Below are 17,266 nucleotides of genomic sequence, written 5' to 3' on the forward strand. Positions count from 1 at the left end.
CTGCTTATTTAACTTATATGCAGAGTACATCATACGGAATGCCAGGCTGGATGGAGCACAAACTGGAATCAAGATTGCTAGGAGAAATATCAATAACCTCAGATATGCAGATGACACCACCCTTACGGCAGAAAGTGAAGAAGAACTAAAGAGCCTCTTGATGAAAGTGAAATAGGAGAGTGAAAAAGTTAGCTTAAAGCTCAACATTCAGAAAACAAAGATCATGGCATCTGGTCCTATCACTTCATGGCAAATAGATGGGGAAACAATGGAAACAGTGAGAGACTTTATTCTGGGGGGCTTCAAAATCACTGCAGATGGTGACTGCAGCCATGAAATTAAAAGACGCTTGCTCCTTGGAAGAAAAGCTATGGCCAACCTAGACAGCATATTAAAAAGCAGAGACATTACTTTGCTGACCAAGGTCCATCTAGTCAAAGCTATGGTTTTTCCAGTAGTCATATGGATATTGGACTATAAAGAAAGCTGAGTGCCAAAGAACTGATGCTTTTGAACTGTGGTGTTTGAAAAGACTTGAGAGTCCTTTGTACTGCAAGGAGATCCAACCAGTCAATCCTAAAGGAAATCAGTCCTGGATATTCATTGGAAGGGCTGATGCTGAAGCTGAAACTCCAATACTTTGGCCACCTGATGTGAAGAACTGACTCATTGGAAAAGACCCTGATGCTGGGTAGGATTGAAGGCAGGAGGAGAAGGGGACGACAGAGGATGAGATGATTGGATGGCATCACCGACTCGATGGACATGGGTTTGAGTGGGCTCCGGGAGTTGGTGATGGACAGGAAGGCCTGGAATGCTGCAATCCATGGGGTCGCAGAGAGTCAGACACGACTGAGCTATTGAACTGAACTGATAGGTTGGGCGACCACCTGAAGAAGGAAATGGCAACCCACTCCAGTATTCTTGCCTGGGAAATCCCAAGGACAGAGGAGCCTGGCTGGCTACAGTCCATGGGGTCACAAGAATCAGATACAACTTAGTGACTAAACCACCACCACCACAAGAATATTTTAAATTTCATGTGGCTTGCATTTGTGGCTCACATGATACCTATGGAACTGTGATACTATAAACAGAAGCAGATAATGAAACAAAATACAAAGTCCAAGAAAAAAAATCCAAATACTTATAGAAATTTCATTTATGATAACAGTAACATTTCAAATCAGTAGGGACAGATTGTTCAGGAACTGGTTTTGGGACAATAGATTTTTAAAAATAGGATTTAAAAAATCTTTATCATAAGTTTATGTAATATAAATTCCAGGTAGATCAAAGATTAAAATCTTTGGACTGTAATCATTAAGAAAATCATTAAAGGACAGAATAAAACACCAGAGAATTTTAAAATTAAAATTTTTAATCTTATGACATAAATGATAGAAGCTATGAAGAAAAAGGTTGATAAACTTTAATAAAAGTAAAGCTCCACAAGGGAAGAAACACTGTAGCCAAATTTAAATGACAAATAATAAACCTACATGAAATATATGCAATTGATGTTACACAGTAATGAGTAATTTCCACAGTGACCCAAAGCATATAAAAATGTGCGTGCATGCTGTCTCTCCGTTGCATCCAACTCTTTGTGACCCTACAGACTGCAACACGCCAGGCTGCTCTGTCCATGAGATTTTCCAGGCAAGAACACTGGAGTGGGTTACCATTTCCTCCTCCAGGGGATCTTCCCAATGCAGGGATTGAACCTGTGTCTCCTGCACTGCAGGTGGATTCTTTACCACTGAGCCATCAAAGAAGCATAAAAATGTGCATTTTTCCCAGAGTTGATCTACAGAATCAATGTAACGCCCTCAAATTTCAAACAATTTTTTCTTTATAAACTCAGTAAGTTAATTCTAGAATTAAAAATTTTAAGAGCCCAAAATCAGCAAGATACTCTGAGATGAGAGGACTTGGCTATACCATATATGAAGAGTTACTATAAAGCCACACTTCATAAGGCAGTATGGCTTTGACACAGGGATAGATATAAAAGAAAGATACAGAAGGGATAGTTCAGTTCAGTTCAGGTCAGTTCAGTCGCTTAGTCGTGTCCGACTCTTTGCGACCCCATGAATTGCAGCACGCCAGGCCTCTCTGTCCATCGCCAACTCCCGGAGTCTACCCAAACCCATGTCCATCGAGTCAGTGATGCCATCCAACCATCTCATCCTCTGTCGTCCCCTTCTCCTCCTGCCTTCAATCCTACCCAGCATCAGGGTCTTTTCCAATGAGTCAGCTCTTCACATGAGGTGGCCAAAGTATTGGAGTTTCAGCTTCAACATCAGACCTTCCAATGAACACCCAGGATTGATCTCCTTTAGGATGGATTGATTGGATCTCCTTGCAATCCAAGGGACCCTCAAGAGTTTTCTCCAACACCACAGTTCAAAAGCAGCAATTCTTCGGCGCTCAACTTTCTTCACCATCCAACTCTCACATCCATACATGACCACTGGAAAAACCATAGCCTTGACTAGATGGACTTTTGTTGGCAAAGTAATGTCTCTGCTTTTAAATATGCTATCTAGGTTGGCCATAAACTTCAATGTTCAAAATAGCCCTGAAAGTTAAGGGTCATTATTCCTATTTGCATATCTGTAAATCACACATCAAATGCCTCCTCTCCAGTCTACCCAGGAGGCTGTCCACATTCCTTACAGTGCTCACTATCTAGATGAGCATAGGATCAATGACAAGTTGGACCCCGAGGAATCATTGACATGTACCCTGGAGACTTCCTTCCTTTTTCCTTCACCCCTGGAATGCCATCTGGCAAACAGCCTGAGGATCCAGCACCCCTAGGTCCCAAGAACAAGGCTGGGGAGGCCTCATGGAAAATGGCATGCTTTGTGAAGACTCGGTGCATGGATCTGATGGAATGCTGTGCCACCTCCATTCTTAGGCCTCGCCAAGAGGCCCCCAGTTTCTTGTAGGAAACAGGTATTAATAATGGGAATTGTAACCACTGTTGTCACCATGAGAGTGATCTGGCTGCAGCACTGTCATCCCACTGGGTGAACAGCAGAACTGACTCAGCAAATCCAACAGGCTAAGTGGGTTTTCTCACTCTTTAAAATGTTTTGTTTTACAGTATTATGATATACAAATGCACAGAGCCCATAAGATATAAAAAACTGAATATTAAAAATCACAAAGCAAAGCATCATGTAGTTACTGTCATGTAACAACTAGAGAGGAGCTGGCATGATGCAGTCCATAGGGGTCACAAAGAGTTGGACATGACATAGGGACTGTACAACAACTACTGCCCTAGGTAAAGAAATAGAATATTGTCAGCACCCAGAAGACCCCACCTCCATCCCATGGGTCCTTTCTAGGTCACGCACCTCCACCTCCATCCTTTAAGATACTTCTTAGTGTTAGGTTCCCTTTCTCTCCCCATTGAGAAAAAGTGACTAAGAAAAAAAAAAAGGTTCTCTCTGGTTTGGATAAACCACCGAGTTATGGTTTTATTTCGGCTCTCATTTTTTTTTCTTCCTTTAACTTGGATATTCTGTGCTCACTGAAATAATTGACTCCTCATTTGTAGGAGAGTCTCCCTGCTATCTATTAAGCTATCCATCCAAGAGAGACAGACAACCCCTGAAAGCAGAGTGGCCATTCAGTCTAGGGCAGCCGGAGGGAGACAAGAAAAAAACACTCACCCCGGCATCTCCCCACCCTATGTCTCTGTGAAGTTGCTGCAAGCCAATGGGAAGAAAATACCTACCACCTGGCCTGCTCCCCCACTGCATAGCTTGCACATTGCTTGCTCAGAGCACAGGAAAACAGCAGTGCCTTGACTTTCTGCACTTCTACCATATCCACCCTGGGGTGGGAGGTAAGAGGAAGGTTCAAGAGAGAGGGGACATATGTATACTTATGGCTGATTCATGTTGATGTATGGCAGAAACTAATACATTATTGTAAAGCAAGTATCCTCCAATTAAAAATAAACAACTTTATTTTTAAAAAACAGTACCCCTGAGCCTTGATCTCCTGATCATAAAATTTTCCAAGCAAAGAACAAACTATCTTTTCTTGCCTGGCACCGCTGTCCCAGCCTACTTAGGAAGAAACCACACATAGCTCCAGCCCCAGTGACTGTTCAAGGATATGGTGTTTTTTTAGGCTTGATGGAAATTTCAGTGGCATCTTATAAAGCACTTTATAGTCCAACACTTCTTACTATTATTAGTGAATTTGCATAAAAAGTGTCTGGATATGATCCATACCCATATATGTATTAGCTCTTGTGAAAGAGATGATATGATTCAGTGGGTCCAAGCACAGACTCTGCAGCCAAACTGCTTGGATTGGAATCTACTGCCCTCCAGTTGTGCAACCTTGGGCACCGTTTTCTCTCTGGGCCCCCAGTTCCTCATCTTTCAATTGCAGCTTAAATAACAGTACCCACCTCAAAATGTTGTTTGCAGAACCAAATGGCATAGTACAAGTAAAACACATAAAACAATACCAGGCACAAGGAAAGTGCTAGATCGGGGTTGACTGTCATTAATGTCATGTCCACAGTCCATTAACTGCTGCTGCTCTTACTGCTGGACCTGGGGCTCTGCAAGGTCCTAAAGCACATTCTAAACATCCTGGGTACCATTATGGTGTGAGCTAGGATTCAGTGCTAAGTACATCTCCCTGAATTCCACTCAAATTAAATCAACAGAACAGGTTCAGCGTATTCTTTCTGGAAAGCACCATGGGGAATATAAAGCAGTAAGACAGTCACACCTCTGTAGGAAGTCAAGCCAGGTGCACATAAATTGTGAGATATCGTTAGACAGTCACTGACAAGTTAATGGTGGCAGCAGTAAGTGCTACAGATACAATAAAGTGGTATCTGTCTTCACAGGCAAGGCAAGATTCCTAGCCTCTGAAAACTGGGGATGCATATATGACATGTAGGGAAACTTCATAATAACCAGATATTTCATTCAGCGGAACTCGCTGTTTTCAAGCAGACCACACAACACAGAGAACTGACTGAACAACAGACACACTATACTCTAACTTTATCATCACTAAATATGAGCTTTGAGTGGCTTACAGAGCTGTGGCAATTAAGTGGCAATAGGCCAGCATAGAGACATATTCTGTGGATTTATGGAGCTTTTTCTAAGGCACAATAAAATGGCTACTCTCAGAGGGATGGCAAGTGCGACCACAGTTTCATTAACATCCCTCGTGTGCTGGTGGGTGCATCAGCCTATTTGGCAGACTTTAGAGTAAGTGGCACCCCTGCCCCACTCCCTGTTTAAATGCAGGCTGCCTTGTGAAAAACCCTTTGGTGAATTAATAAACAAACTAGCAACCAAACACACAGAAAACACACCAACTTCCTGAACTAAAATCAGCTGCTCAAAACCACAGTTTCTTATCTTTAAAAATGGAGACAAAAAAAAAAAAAAATGCTGACAGACCCTGTCCTACCAATGACTATTCTTAGTCTACTTAGTTCTGACCACCCAGAGGTCACACCCTCATTGCCTTTGTCTTTAGAGCTTACAATGTATAAGGAATGGGCTGGTTGAGTTCAAAGGTACAGAAACAAAAAAAAGCTGCAGAAGGCAAGGCCAGCTAAAGGTAGCTGCTTCAAGCACTGAAGATGGACTAACCAGTCAGCTGGGAGATGTTTACCTTTCTCTCTCAGCTCACAGTATGGATGAAATATGCATTTGTGGATCCAGCCAGCATTATTACTCTATGAGATAATGTTTGTTCTTGGTTCCAAACTTTTGACCACAACCCATTTTAAATTGGGAATAAAAGAAGAAAGACTTGCATTGTTAATAATATCTTTCCCCTATTCTTAATACCATCTTTCCTCCATTATGAAATGTCTGTGGTTTGACAAATATGAGGGAAAAAAAACTCTCTCATGAGTCCTGATGACTATGCTACAACAATAAATATGTTTCCCATTGTTGCAAAGAGAGAAGTCAAAAAAGAATGGGAAACAGGGAGGGATGACTTTCACCCAAAACTCAAGCAGCAGGTCCTCTGCCTCTCTGCCTCCGGGAAAACAATCAAAGCCAATCATGTCCTCATCTCTTGCCCTTCAAACACGCTGGATGGATACTCTTCAGAGAGAGACCACAGCTTTCTGTGGAAACAACTAGTGGCTTGGTGTCTACAACTATGAAAATTGCACTGGGCCAGAATCCAGGACTCCTCGGCAGATGGAATTGGCATGAGGTGTTGTATCTTCTGCAAGAATTGATACTGTAGGTCTGGCCTCTTCTTTGAGCTGTTGGGCAGTTAGCCCAGAGTCCATGGATATATGCTCTGGTAATTCTGATACTCAGTGTTGTCACCAGGATGCCCCATATAGGCCCCTCCTATCACCAGCACAAGTGTGCTAGAACAGGTAGGTGCATGCCAGTTGAGGGACAGACAAGAAGCATGTCCGGTCTGGTCTAATTTGCCATCATTGCTCGCTTGGGCAGGTGCTTGGGTTTTATGGACTGAGAAGCCATCAGATGCAAAGCCCTGATAATTTAGAAAAATCTTTTTCAAAGGATACATAAGACACCATGACTGCTGCCTGTCGGTCTCACAGGCTTACTGTGAATGATCAATCTACACATGGAAACTCTGGAGGATTATTATCAGGGACCAGTATGTGAATGGCACCCTCAGGGGAAAAGGACAAACTCTTATAATGATATTCAAGACCCGCACTTATCTAACTTTCCAACCTTATATTAACCCTGTGTAGCAGACAGAGGATGAGATGGTTGGATGGCACCACCAACTCAATGAATATGAGTCTGAGCAAACTCCAGGAGCTAGAGAAGGACAGGGAGGACCACATGCTGCAGTCCATGGGGTCACAAAGAGTTGGACATGACTTAGCAACTAAACTTAGGGCTTCCCTTGTGGCTCAGATGGTAAAGACATTGCCTGCAATGCAGGAGACCCAGGTTCAATCCCTGGGTCAGGCAGATCCCCTGGAGAAGGAAATGGCAACCCACTCCAGTATTCTTGCCTGGATAATTCCATGGACAGAGAAACCTTGCCATGGGGTCACAAAGAGTCAAACATGACTGAGCAACTAGCATTTTCACTTTCACTTTAGTGAGTGACTGAACAACAATAACAAAAGCAGATTTTATTTTTCAAAGGTGGCAGGTAGACAGACAGATAAGACTTTCTAAGACACATAGGGCACTGCTGGCAGCAAGTCAACTATCTCTACCATGGACAGCTTACTGGCTTTGGATATTTTTTTCTTTTTCTAAATAAGGATGTTGCAAAACTTTTACAAGCCTGTCAAGGTGGCTATTAGATAAGCTCAAGCAACTTGAGGGACTTCAGCAGTCAGGCACTTGGGAAAAACCCATTTGCTGTCTTTTTGCTGTTGGTCACTAAGGTAACGGACAAGAGAATCACCTGTCAACCCCTACCTGCTCAATTCTCACACCTGCCAATGGGAAAGAACAGCTTCCCCACTGCACCTTAAACCTGGACTGAAGGTTTTATCTTGTAGAAGTTTCATTAAATGGTAAATGATAATATTTTCTGGGTGGAATCGTGTCCCCTCTCCAATATGCTGAAGTCCTAATCTCCAGTACCTGTGCATGGGACCTTATCTGGCTACAGTCTTTGCAAGTATAACCAAGTTCCACCACAATCACGAGGATGGAACTGGATACTAATCCAGTGTGACTGGTGTCCTTATAAGAAGAGAAGAGACATGGAGGCAAATGTGGACAGAGGGAAGAGTACGTGAAAACAGATGCACAGGGAGAACCCCTTGTAAACTTTGGTTGCAAAAACAGACAGTGGAGGGACTTCCCTGGCGGTCCGGTGTAAGACTTCACTTTTCAAAGCAGGAGGTGTGGGTTCGAACCCTGGTTGGGGAGCTAAGATCCCACATGCCTCGTGGCCAAAGTAAAAAAACATAAAACAGAAGCCATATTGTAGCAAACTCAATAAAGACTTTAAAAATGGTCCACATTTTTTAAAAAGGACAGCTTGCTAGCTCCTGACCCAAATCCCCCCTTAAGTAACCAACTGTACATTTCCTCAGTACTTCCCCCAGTATAGCTCTCAGTTGAATCCCTTTCCATGAACTGTCCTCAGAAGAAGGGAGCTGCTTCATCCAAGGTCATACTCCCTTCTAGTGGCAGCCTAGACTCAGTGCTTGGTACATATGAGGGCACACAAGCCCAACCCCCTTTCCTTCCTTGAGGACAACTCTAGAAAACCATCCATACTCTCAGTGAGATTCTCTGAGTCTTTGGTGTGATTGCATCACAGCTCAACTTCTCTCCTTGCGCAATTCTGCCTTCTTCATTTCCCACCAGGTACTGACCCCAAAACACTTCCTAAATAAATCTCACGCACGGCTCCCAGTGGCTAGGAGTCTCAGCAGGAGCAGGAAAATGAAAGACAGGAAATATTTGAAAAACTAACAAGAATATCCCAGTATAATAGGTAGGAAATCATTAGAATGACAGACTCAAGTAAATAGCACAAAAGATGAGAGAGAAAATCTTCACTATGTAACATCAACTGAGGGGAATGCAATTCAGTTCTGGTAAATCTGGAATGAGTGCAGACCTCGCAAATTAAGAGTTCCATTTTCCACAAGATTTTCCTCACTGTGGATACCAGCTGCAAGTTCAGGAGGTCCTCAGGCCACCCATACTTCTACTGACTGGCTACAAATGTAGGGGTTCCACAACTTCATCAGGTTCAATCATTTGCTGAAGTGATTCACAAGATTCAAGAAAGCACTATTCTTACAATTATAGTTTTATGATAAAGGATATGAGTCAGGAAGAGCCAAATAAAGAGACACAGAGGATGAGTTCTGGGAGGGTCCAAAACACAGGGCTTCTGTGCCCTCTCCCTATAGAATCAGGGTGCATCACACCTACTGATACACTGATTCATCCACAGAAAGGAGGTTCCACTACGCCCAGAATCCAGAGTTTTTATTGGGGTTTCATTACTTAGGGCATGATTGATTAAATCTTTAACCACAGGGTTGAACTCAATCTCCAGCTATTCCTCTCCTCTCTGGAGGTCAGGCTGGCTCAAAATCCAAATGTTCTAATATCATGGTTGGTATTTCTGGTGACCAGCTCCCATTCTGACCCCTGTATAGCAGTCCACTATTTCCTACTACTCAAGAAATTCCAAGGATTTAAGAAGTTCATGCCAGGAAACTAAGAAAAGAAAAAATAAATTATTCAACACCTACATGAGAGATAAATTCCTGATTTAAAAAAGAGCTGATTACCTACAAAAATACAAAAATCACTTGAAATCACACTTCTCATCAATACCACTGGAGAAAAGAAGTCTTCTGAGTATTTTCAAAACATGGAAAGAAAGTAACTTAGTCCTTTGAAATGTGTGTATGTTCAAATAACAGATCATTTTAAAAAATAGTTCTGTGCCACTTTTTCACATGCAAATTCATGGAACACCACCGCTATCTTTTTTTTTATTGAAGTATAGTTGATTTACAATATTGTGTTAGTGTCAGTTGTACAGTGCAGTGATTCAGTTTTATATACATATATATCCATGCTTAGTTGCTCAGTTGTGTCCGACTCTTTGCAACCCCACAAACTCTAGTCCCCTGGCTCCTCTGTCCATGGGATTTCCTAGGCAAGAATATTGGCATGGGTTGTCATTTCCTTCTCCAAGGGATCTTCCTGACCCAGGGACTGAACCCACGTCTCCTGTGTCTCCTGCATTTCAGGCAAATTCTTTACCCACTGAGCCATCAGGTAAGCCCCCATACATATATTTTTTCCAGATTGCTTTCCATTATAGATTACATGATATTGAATGTAGTTTCCTGTTGCACACAATAAATCCTTGTTGTTGATCTATTCTATATATAGTAGTAGTGTGTATCTGTTAATCCCATACTCTTAATTTATCCTTTCTTCCCCTACTTTTCCCTGTGGTAACTATAAGTTTGTTTTCTGTGTCTGTGAGGTCTGTTTCTATTGTGTAAATAAGCTCATTTGTATTATTTTTATATTCCACATATAGGTGATATCACATAGCATTTGCCATTCTCCATCTGACATGTTTCATTTAGTATGATAACCTCTGGGTCCATCCATGTTGCTGCAAATGTCATGATTTCATTCTTTTTATGGATGAGAAATATTCCATTGTAGTAATATTATATTATACTAATAATATAATATATAGTATATTATATTAATATATTCATTAATGTAGTCTTCTTTATCCTTTCATCTGTTGAGGACACAGGTTGTTTCCATGTTTTGGCTACCGAAAATAGTGCTGCCATGAACACTGGGGTACGTGTATCTTTTCAAATTTGTATTTTCATTTTTTTCAGATGTGTACCCAGGAGTGGAATTGCTGGGTTGTATGGTAGCTCTGTTTTCAGTCTTATGAGAAATCTCTATGCTGTTTTTCACAGTGGCTGTACCAATTTACATTCCCATCAACAGTGTAGATGGATTCCTTTTCTCCACATCTCTTGAGCATTTAATATTTGTAGATGTTTTGATGATGGCCATGCTGACCCTTGTGAATATTGCTGTTTTCTTGATGCAGAACTATTTCATAACCATAAAGATCTTTCTCATGCTACCCCTTTATGGTCATACCCACCTTCTTACCCTTCATCATTCCAAATACCTGGGCAGCATGAATCTTTCCTTCATCTCTGTAATTTTGACATTTTGAGAATGTTATATGCATGGAATCAAACATGTGATCTTTAGCACATTTTTTTTTTCATGCAGTATAATGCCCCTGAGATCCACCTCAGTTGTTGAGTGTATCAATAGTTTGTCCCTTTTAATTGCTGAGTAGTATTCCATGGTATAGATGTAAGATGTTTTGGTTAATCATTCCCATTTCATTTGGTCCCAGTTTTTTTCTATTACAAATAAAGTTGCTAAGAACATTCACATACAAGTTTTTATGTAGACATATATTTATCTAAAAGATCGAGTTTCTTTGTATCCTCACTAACGTTGGTATTACCGTCATGTTTTATTTCAGCTACTCTAATAGGTGTGTGCTGCTGCTGCTGCTAAGTCGCTTCAGTCGTGTCCGACTCTGTGTGACCCCATAGACAGCAGCCCACCAGGCTCTCCTGTCCCTGGGATTCTCCAGGCAAGAACACTGGAGTGGGTTGCCATTTCCTTCTACAATGCATGAAAGTGAAAAGTGAAAGTGAAGTCACTCAGTCATGTCCGACTCTTCGCAACCCCATGGACTGCAGCCTACCAGGCTCCTCTGTCCATGGGATTTTCCAGGCAAGAGTACTGGAGTGGGGTGCCATTGCCTTAGTGATATCTTATTATGGCACTAGTGGTAAAGAACCCACATGCCAATACAGGAGACATAAGAGACAAGTTCGATTCCTGGGCCGGGAAGATCCCCTGGAGGGCATGGCAACCCACTCCAGTATTCCTGCCTGGAGAATCCCAGGGACAGAGGAGCCTGGAGAGCTGCAGTCCATAGGGTTGCAAAGAGTCAGACATGACTGAAGTGACTTAGCCCACACTCTAATAGTTGTGTAGTGAGATCTTATTCTGATCTTAATTTACGTTTCCCTAATGGTTTGATGTTGAACATTTTTTCATGTGCTTATTTGCCATCCACATATAATCTTTGGTGTAATGTTTCATCATGTCTTTTGACTGTTTTCTAATTGGATCTAAAATTTTATGTCTATTAATAGTTAAAACATCATGTATATTAAGGACACAGTAAAGATATTTTTAGACATTTTAAGCCTCAATAGATTATATAAAACTATACTCTTTAAAGAGACTCTTAGAGAGGACTTCCATGGTGGTCTAGTGGTTAAGACTTCACCCTTCCAATGCAGGGGTGCAGGTTTGATCCCTGGTCAGGGAACTAGGATCCCACATGCAGCATGGCCCCCCAAAAATAATAATAATTAGAGAAAGTTTTCCAGTAAAACTTAAAATAAATTCAAGAATATGCTACAACATAAATGAGAATAGAGGAGTAATATGATTTAATATATTTCTTTGATGAATAAAATAGTAAAGAGCAAATGAAAAATAGTTCCTTAGCAATGTGGAACTCTATAGCAATGTGAAATTCTAGAGATGGGGGAGGGGAGCTTAAAGTTAGGGAAGATGCAATAGAAGGATTGGAACTTGAATGAAGAAGCCCTAAGAACCAGGGTTTAGATACTACCTTCCCCAACTGACCAGCTGTACCTTGCTTTATATTCTTAAAAGTGCCTGAAACTGCTTGGACCAAGAAAACAGTACATAGTCTCAGCACTGGGGGTGTTAGAATAACCAAGCAGGGTTTCAACATGTGTATGACAGTAAGACATCTGTCTTTATTTATATTTTTTCTTTCAGCCCATTATTTTCCTGTGAGATCTTCACACAAGGCACAGTGTTTGTAAAAGATGGAGATGGGGAAGGAAAAGAAGAGGAATCATCTATTTCAGGCTTGTTTAATCAAAGACTTCCTGGAGACACTACAAGTAATGATGGGCATTGAAGGCTGAAGAAGAAAGAGCTGGAAAGGAGCCAACATTACAGGAGATGCTAACTGCAAGTACATATTCCCAGTTGCCTTTCCAACAACCTTCTAGTTTCTACAATATTATTCCCCCCCAGAGCACATGGATGGATGAAGACGAGCTCAACGCTAATTAACTGCATTTTCCTGGCAGGTCTAATTTTCCTTTCTGTGAGGCCATTACAGCAAAGTGCTTAAATTTCTGCCTTTAAAAGGATTACTTCTTATCTTACAGATGCCGGGACATTTTGTTTGGAGGCTCTCAATAGCTACAATTGGCTGTGAAATGGTTTTGGACAAACAAGGCAAGGAACTCATGGGGAGTGCCCACCTTGGGCTGCATAAAGTTAGTCTCCCTTCATCACTCAGGAGGGAAACCCCACTGCTTGGTGATGAAGCTATTTTCTGGCCATCTCAAGGGCCGGGTGGAGAAGAAGCCTGCTTTTCTACAGCAGCCTGTGTTCAGCATGTGACACCTCTGTCTCTAGTCCTTTTTCTTGTCCCACCTAACACACTCTACTTTTGAACTACTCCCTACTAGAAAAGTCCCTAATTGGAAGCTTTCTTCAAAGAGCCATTGATAAGTAGAACGGAAATGTTTTGGCCTTATCATGAATGTGGAGGTATCCTGGGGTAGGGGAAAAAAAACAGGTTTGGAGCAACACTCTGCATATGAAATAAGCTCTACCATCTTATCTTGGTTTCATAACCATTGTGGTCTGAAGTTTCATCAGATATAAAATAAGAATAATACCTAACTCAGAAATGATGTAAGGACTCAATGAGATAAGGCATATAATCCATAATAGGAGGCACAAAAGTATAGCACATACTAACTTATAGTTCCTTTTATTCCCGAAAAGTGATAATGACTTCTTAAGAACTGGGAGGGGAGTCTCTCTTAGAGGACCCTAAAATATGGTGGATAAAGGGTCTATCGCCCCCAACATCTCATAATTGAGGTGTTCAGGAAAGCAGGTCTAGGTTATTCTTTGAGCCTGGTGGGGCATGGGGCATGGTCATTGAATAAACTGTGTGGGTACCAAATTCATTCCTTAGTCTGGCTGAAGATCCATGAGGGCCTCTGCCCAGTAGAGGAATAATAATGAGCCAATCACTGAGATCAGTTCCTTCAGAATTTGAACCAGATCTCCGGAGCAGGAAATGAGCCACCCAGGGAAAAGTAGGAATGACAAATAACAGTGATCAAGTGAGCCACCAGGAAAAGATGAATCTACCCTAAAAGGCAGATGCCATTGCTGGAGCACCCCACACACCTGTTTTTGCCTAATTTCTCGGGTTCAGGAGCAGCCCAAGTGTTTCCTACCCATAAGCTCTTTCCCTCATTTTGGTTGAATGAATCTATTTCTTGGAATCAAGGAATTTTTTACATTTATTTGGTAATAGACCTTATTGTCAGGAGATGGAGTTTGCTCTTCTTGAGAGAAATAGGTGCACATTTCAGACTCAGCAGTCACTAAGTGTATGCAGAGATGAATGAGTGAAAAGACCTGGAACCCCTTAGAACATCACTTACAAGAAAACATCAATAGAACAAGGATAGGATTCACTTGGTACAGAGGCATTGGGCAGCAGATGTTTATCAGGTTGATTCTGACTCAGCATGTGAGCCTCCTTCCTAGTTTTTGGACACCCAGCCACATACTGTGAATCAACTTTCTTCTTACTCCCTGGCATTGAAGGTGTGGGCACATGGCCTCTGCTCAGACAACTGGGAACTCACAGAAGTATTCTGAAGCTCAAGTGACAAATACATTAAAAGCTACCACTGCAGTAGATGTGCAGTGGGCACCATATGCAACATGAGTGTTAAATAAACTGAGTGTCACAGGGGAGGTTACAGAGGGGGCTGTGTTCAGGAGCAGTAGGTGTATGGTGGGTGGTGGAAGATCACTAAAGTGTACAACTGCACAGTTTCCCATAAGGACTGTTTCTGCCTCTACCTTCTTCCCTTGACTTTCTCCTAGCTTTCTGTTGATTCTATGAACTACCAGCCTTCCTTTCCATAAATTCTTCCTGCTGCTGCTGCTGCTGCTAAGTCGCTTCAGTCATGTCCGACTCTGTGTGACCCCATAGACGGCAGCCTACCAGGCTCCTCCATCCCTGGGATTCTCCAGGCAAGAACACTGGAGTGGGTTGTCATTTCCTTCTCCAATGCATGAAAGTGAAAAGTGAAAGTGAAGTCACTCGGTCGTGTCCAACTCTTCCAGACCCCATAGACTGCAGCCTACCAGGCTCCTCCGTCCATGGGATTTTCCAGGCAAGAGTACTGGAGTGGGTTGCCATTGCCTTCTCCATAAATTCTTCCTATTATGCCTAAATTATTCATAGTTGGTTTCTGTTGTTTGCAACCAAGATCTTTGATATTTGTTGCAAGGAAAACAAGCAGTCTGGCTGGATTATTACAGAAGATATTAAAGAGAGATAAGGTTTTAGCTGGGTTTCCTGCTCTTAAATTTAAAGTCCACTAAATGAAGATGATGGTCTAGCTGATTAGTGATACTTAGTTTGAGACACAGAAAGGATCAAGCAAAGAAATATTATTCTGGGAAACTTTACCCCAATCCTACTGTAGTGGATGCTGTGATACACTACCAAGATTCCCCTCAGAAACGAGGCATTCATTTCCCCAGCTACCAAGAATGTTGACGGCTGAAGGACTGACAACAGATGCCTCCTCTCTGGGATTCACCTCAGTCAAAGGGAGCTTCCACACCATGGTAAGGCCTCCTCCCCAGGGACAGGTCCCACCCAATGATTGTTCCTTGTCTTAGTTGGGAACAACTCTAAAGGACTCTTCCAGCTGCAGAGCTCTCTAGGGGACCAGCTGAGGCCTCTGATGTCACTGCATCACGGTTCAGCTGCTCCCCTGCCCAATTTGGCTTCCTTCTTTCCCCATAAGTCTTGTTCCTCATACAGATCTTCATTGCAGTGAGTTTTCTAGGAAACCCAAAGCAAAACACCCACCTATCCTGTTGCAGAAAACAACCACCATCTTCTTAGAGAAGCAGAGCCATGACTCCTATCCAGCCTTATGACACCAGTGACATAACAACATTATGACACCCAGCTTCTCTTTCAGGCATGTGCTCTGGCTGGCTCACTCACCATACCTTGAGCCTAAATCTAACACCATAACTTTTCAGTGTTTGCCCACAGTCAAAAGTAGAATGTTCTGGATAACAAAAGTCTAACCCATCAAAGAACTGAACTAATTTTGTTCCAGATTTTGGAAAGCAGTCCCAACACCCATCCCATACTGGTCTGTGCCATAAAATTATATGTGTTTATACTGTAATCTTTTTTTGTCAGTATGTAACCTTTTTTGTTGTTACCAGTGGTATGCTGGTAAATCAACTCTCAAAAATAAAACAGCCTTCATTCATATAATTTGCCAATTTCTATGGTGTAAATATCCCCAGCATGATTTGTTTCAAATCACAACATGAGGTTACAGAAACTACCACCATGATGTCATGGAACACAGAGTTAGGAAGAGATACGAACAGTGGGCTGGTATGAGCTGGCTCCAACACGCCATTATTATTTTCCTTGAGCAGATGGTGTGTTAGAGATTCAAAGACTCTCCATGGAATGCCTTCATTGTTAGAACAACTGCTTTGTTTAAAAAATAAGGAAAAAAATCTCACTTAAAAATAAATCTAGAGGGATCTCACTTCTAAAACTAGTTAATATCTCTCCTTGCATTCATCTTTGTAACATGGACTTTTTCATCTTTCTATGTTGCTATCTATGAGTGCTGACTTTGCCTCCCTAATGACCATACCTGGCTGTCTCTGTTCCAGATACCTGACACAGATATGACAGTATCCAGCAAGCAGAAGAAAAGGCACAGTTTCCTCTCATGTACCTTTTTATCAAAAGGAAATTATTCCAGTGGTGATCATTTTGGAATGTGTAGAAATATTAAATCTCTATGTTGAGCACAAGGCACTAACATAGTATTGTAGTTCAATTATACTTCAAAAATAAAAGCCCAAACAGATAAACCGACTCATAGAAAAACAGATCAGATTTGTGGCTACCACAGAGAGGGGTGGGGGAAGGATAATTGGATGAAGGAGATCAAAAGGTACAAATTCCAGTTATAAGACAAATAAATACAAGGGATATAATGTACACCATGAAAAATAAAATTAAAACCATTATGTGTTATATATGAAAGTGGTTAAGAGAGTAAATCATAAGAATTCTCATCAGAAGGAAAAAATACTTTTTTCTTTTCTTTTGTATCTATATGAGATGATGGCTGTTCATTAAACACCGTGGGAATTGCCTCATGACATTCAGAAGTCAAACCATTATGCAGTACACCTTAAAAATATATAGTGTTGTTTGTCAATTAAATCTCAATAAAAGTTAAAGGGGGAAAAAAGAAAATGAGTCCAGAGTTTAGTAAAGGTTCTAATACCTCTGCATATTTCACTCTGCTCAGAGAAACCGAGTGGCTCACATAAGAGAAGGTGGAATTTTCTTTCCTTACACAAGAAATAGAATGTTTTTCTCTTGCATGGTTATCTTCACCAATGTCCCCTGACTTTTTGGTGCTACCTAAATGTCCCTGGATCTCAGCCTAGGGAGTTTGGTGGGAGGGCAGTGAGGTCTGGTACTTGTTTTTATCACTAACTAGCCGCGGGACTTTACTCTCATTTATAAAATGAAA

The 17,266-nt window shown here is 41.5% G+C and overlaps 1 long non-coding RNA gene across 1 annotated transcript; it reads left to right on the top strand.

Moving 5' to 3' along the window:
* Positions 1-12,168: 12,168 nt before the first annotated feature.
* On the top strand, positions 12,169-16,536 carry LOC145541805 (uncharacterized). The gene is made up of 3 exons (XR_014079300.1): positions 12,169-12,866; positions 14,550-15,302; positions 16,389-16,536. It is a non-coding gene; the product is annotated as an uncharacterized LOC145541805 (long non-coding RNA).
* Positions 16,537-17,266: the final 730 nt, after the last annotated feature.

Source organism: Giraffa tippelskirchi, chromosome 3, assembly GCF_054371585.1.
Source record: "Giraffa tippelskirchi isolate mGirTip1 chromosome 3, T2T-mGirTip1v1.2.pri, whole genome shotgun sequence".
Lineage (NCBI taxonomy): Eukaryota > Metazoa > Chordata > Mammalia > Artiodactyla > Giraffidae > Giraffa > Giraffa tippelskirchi.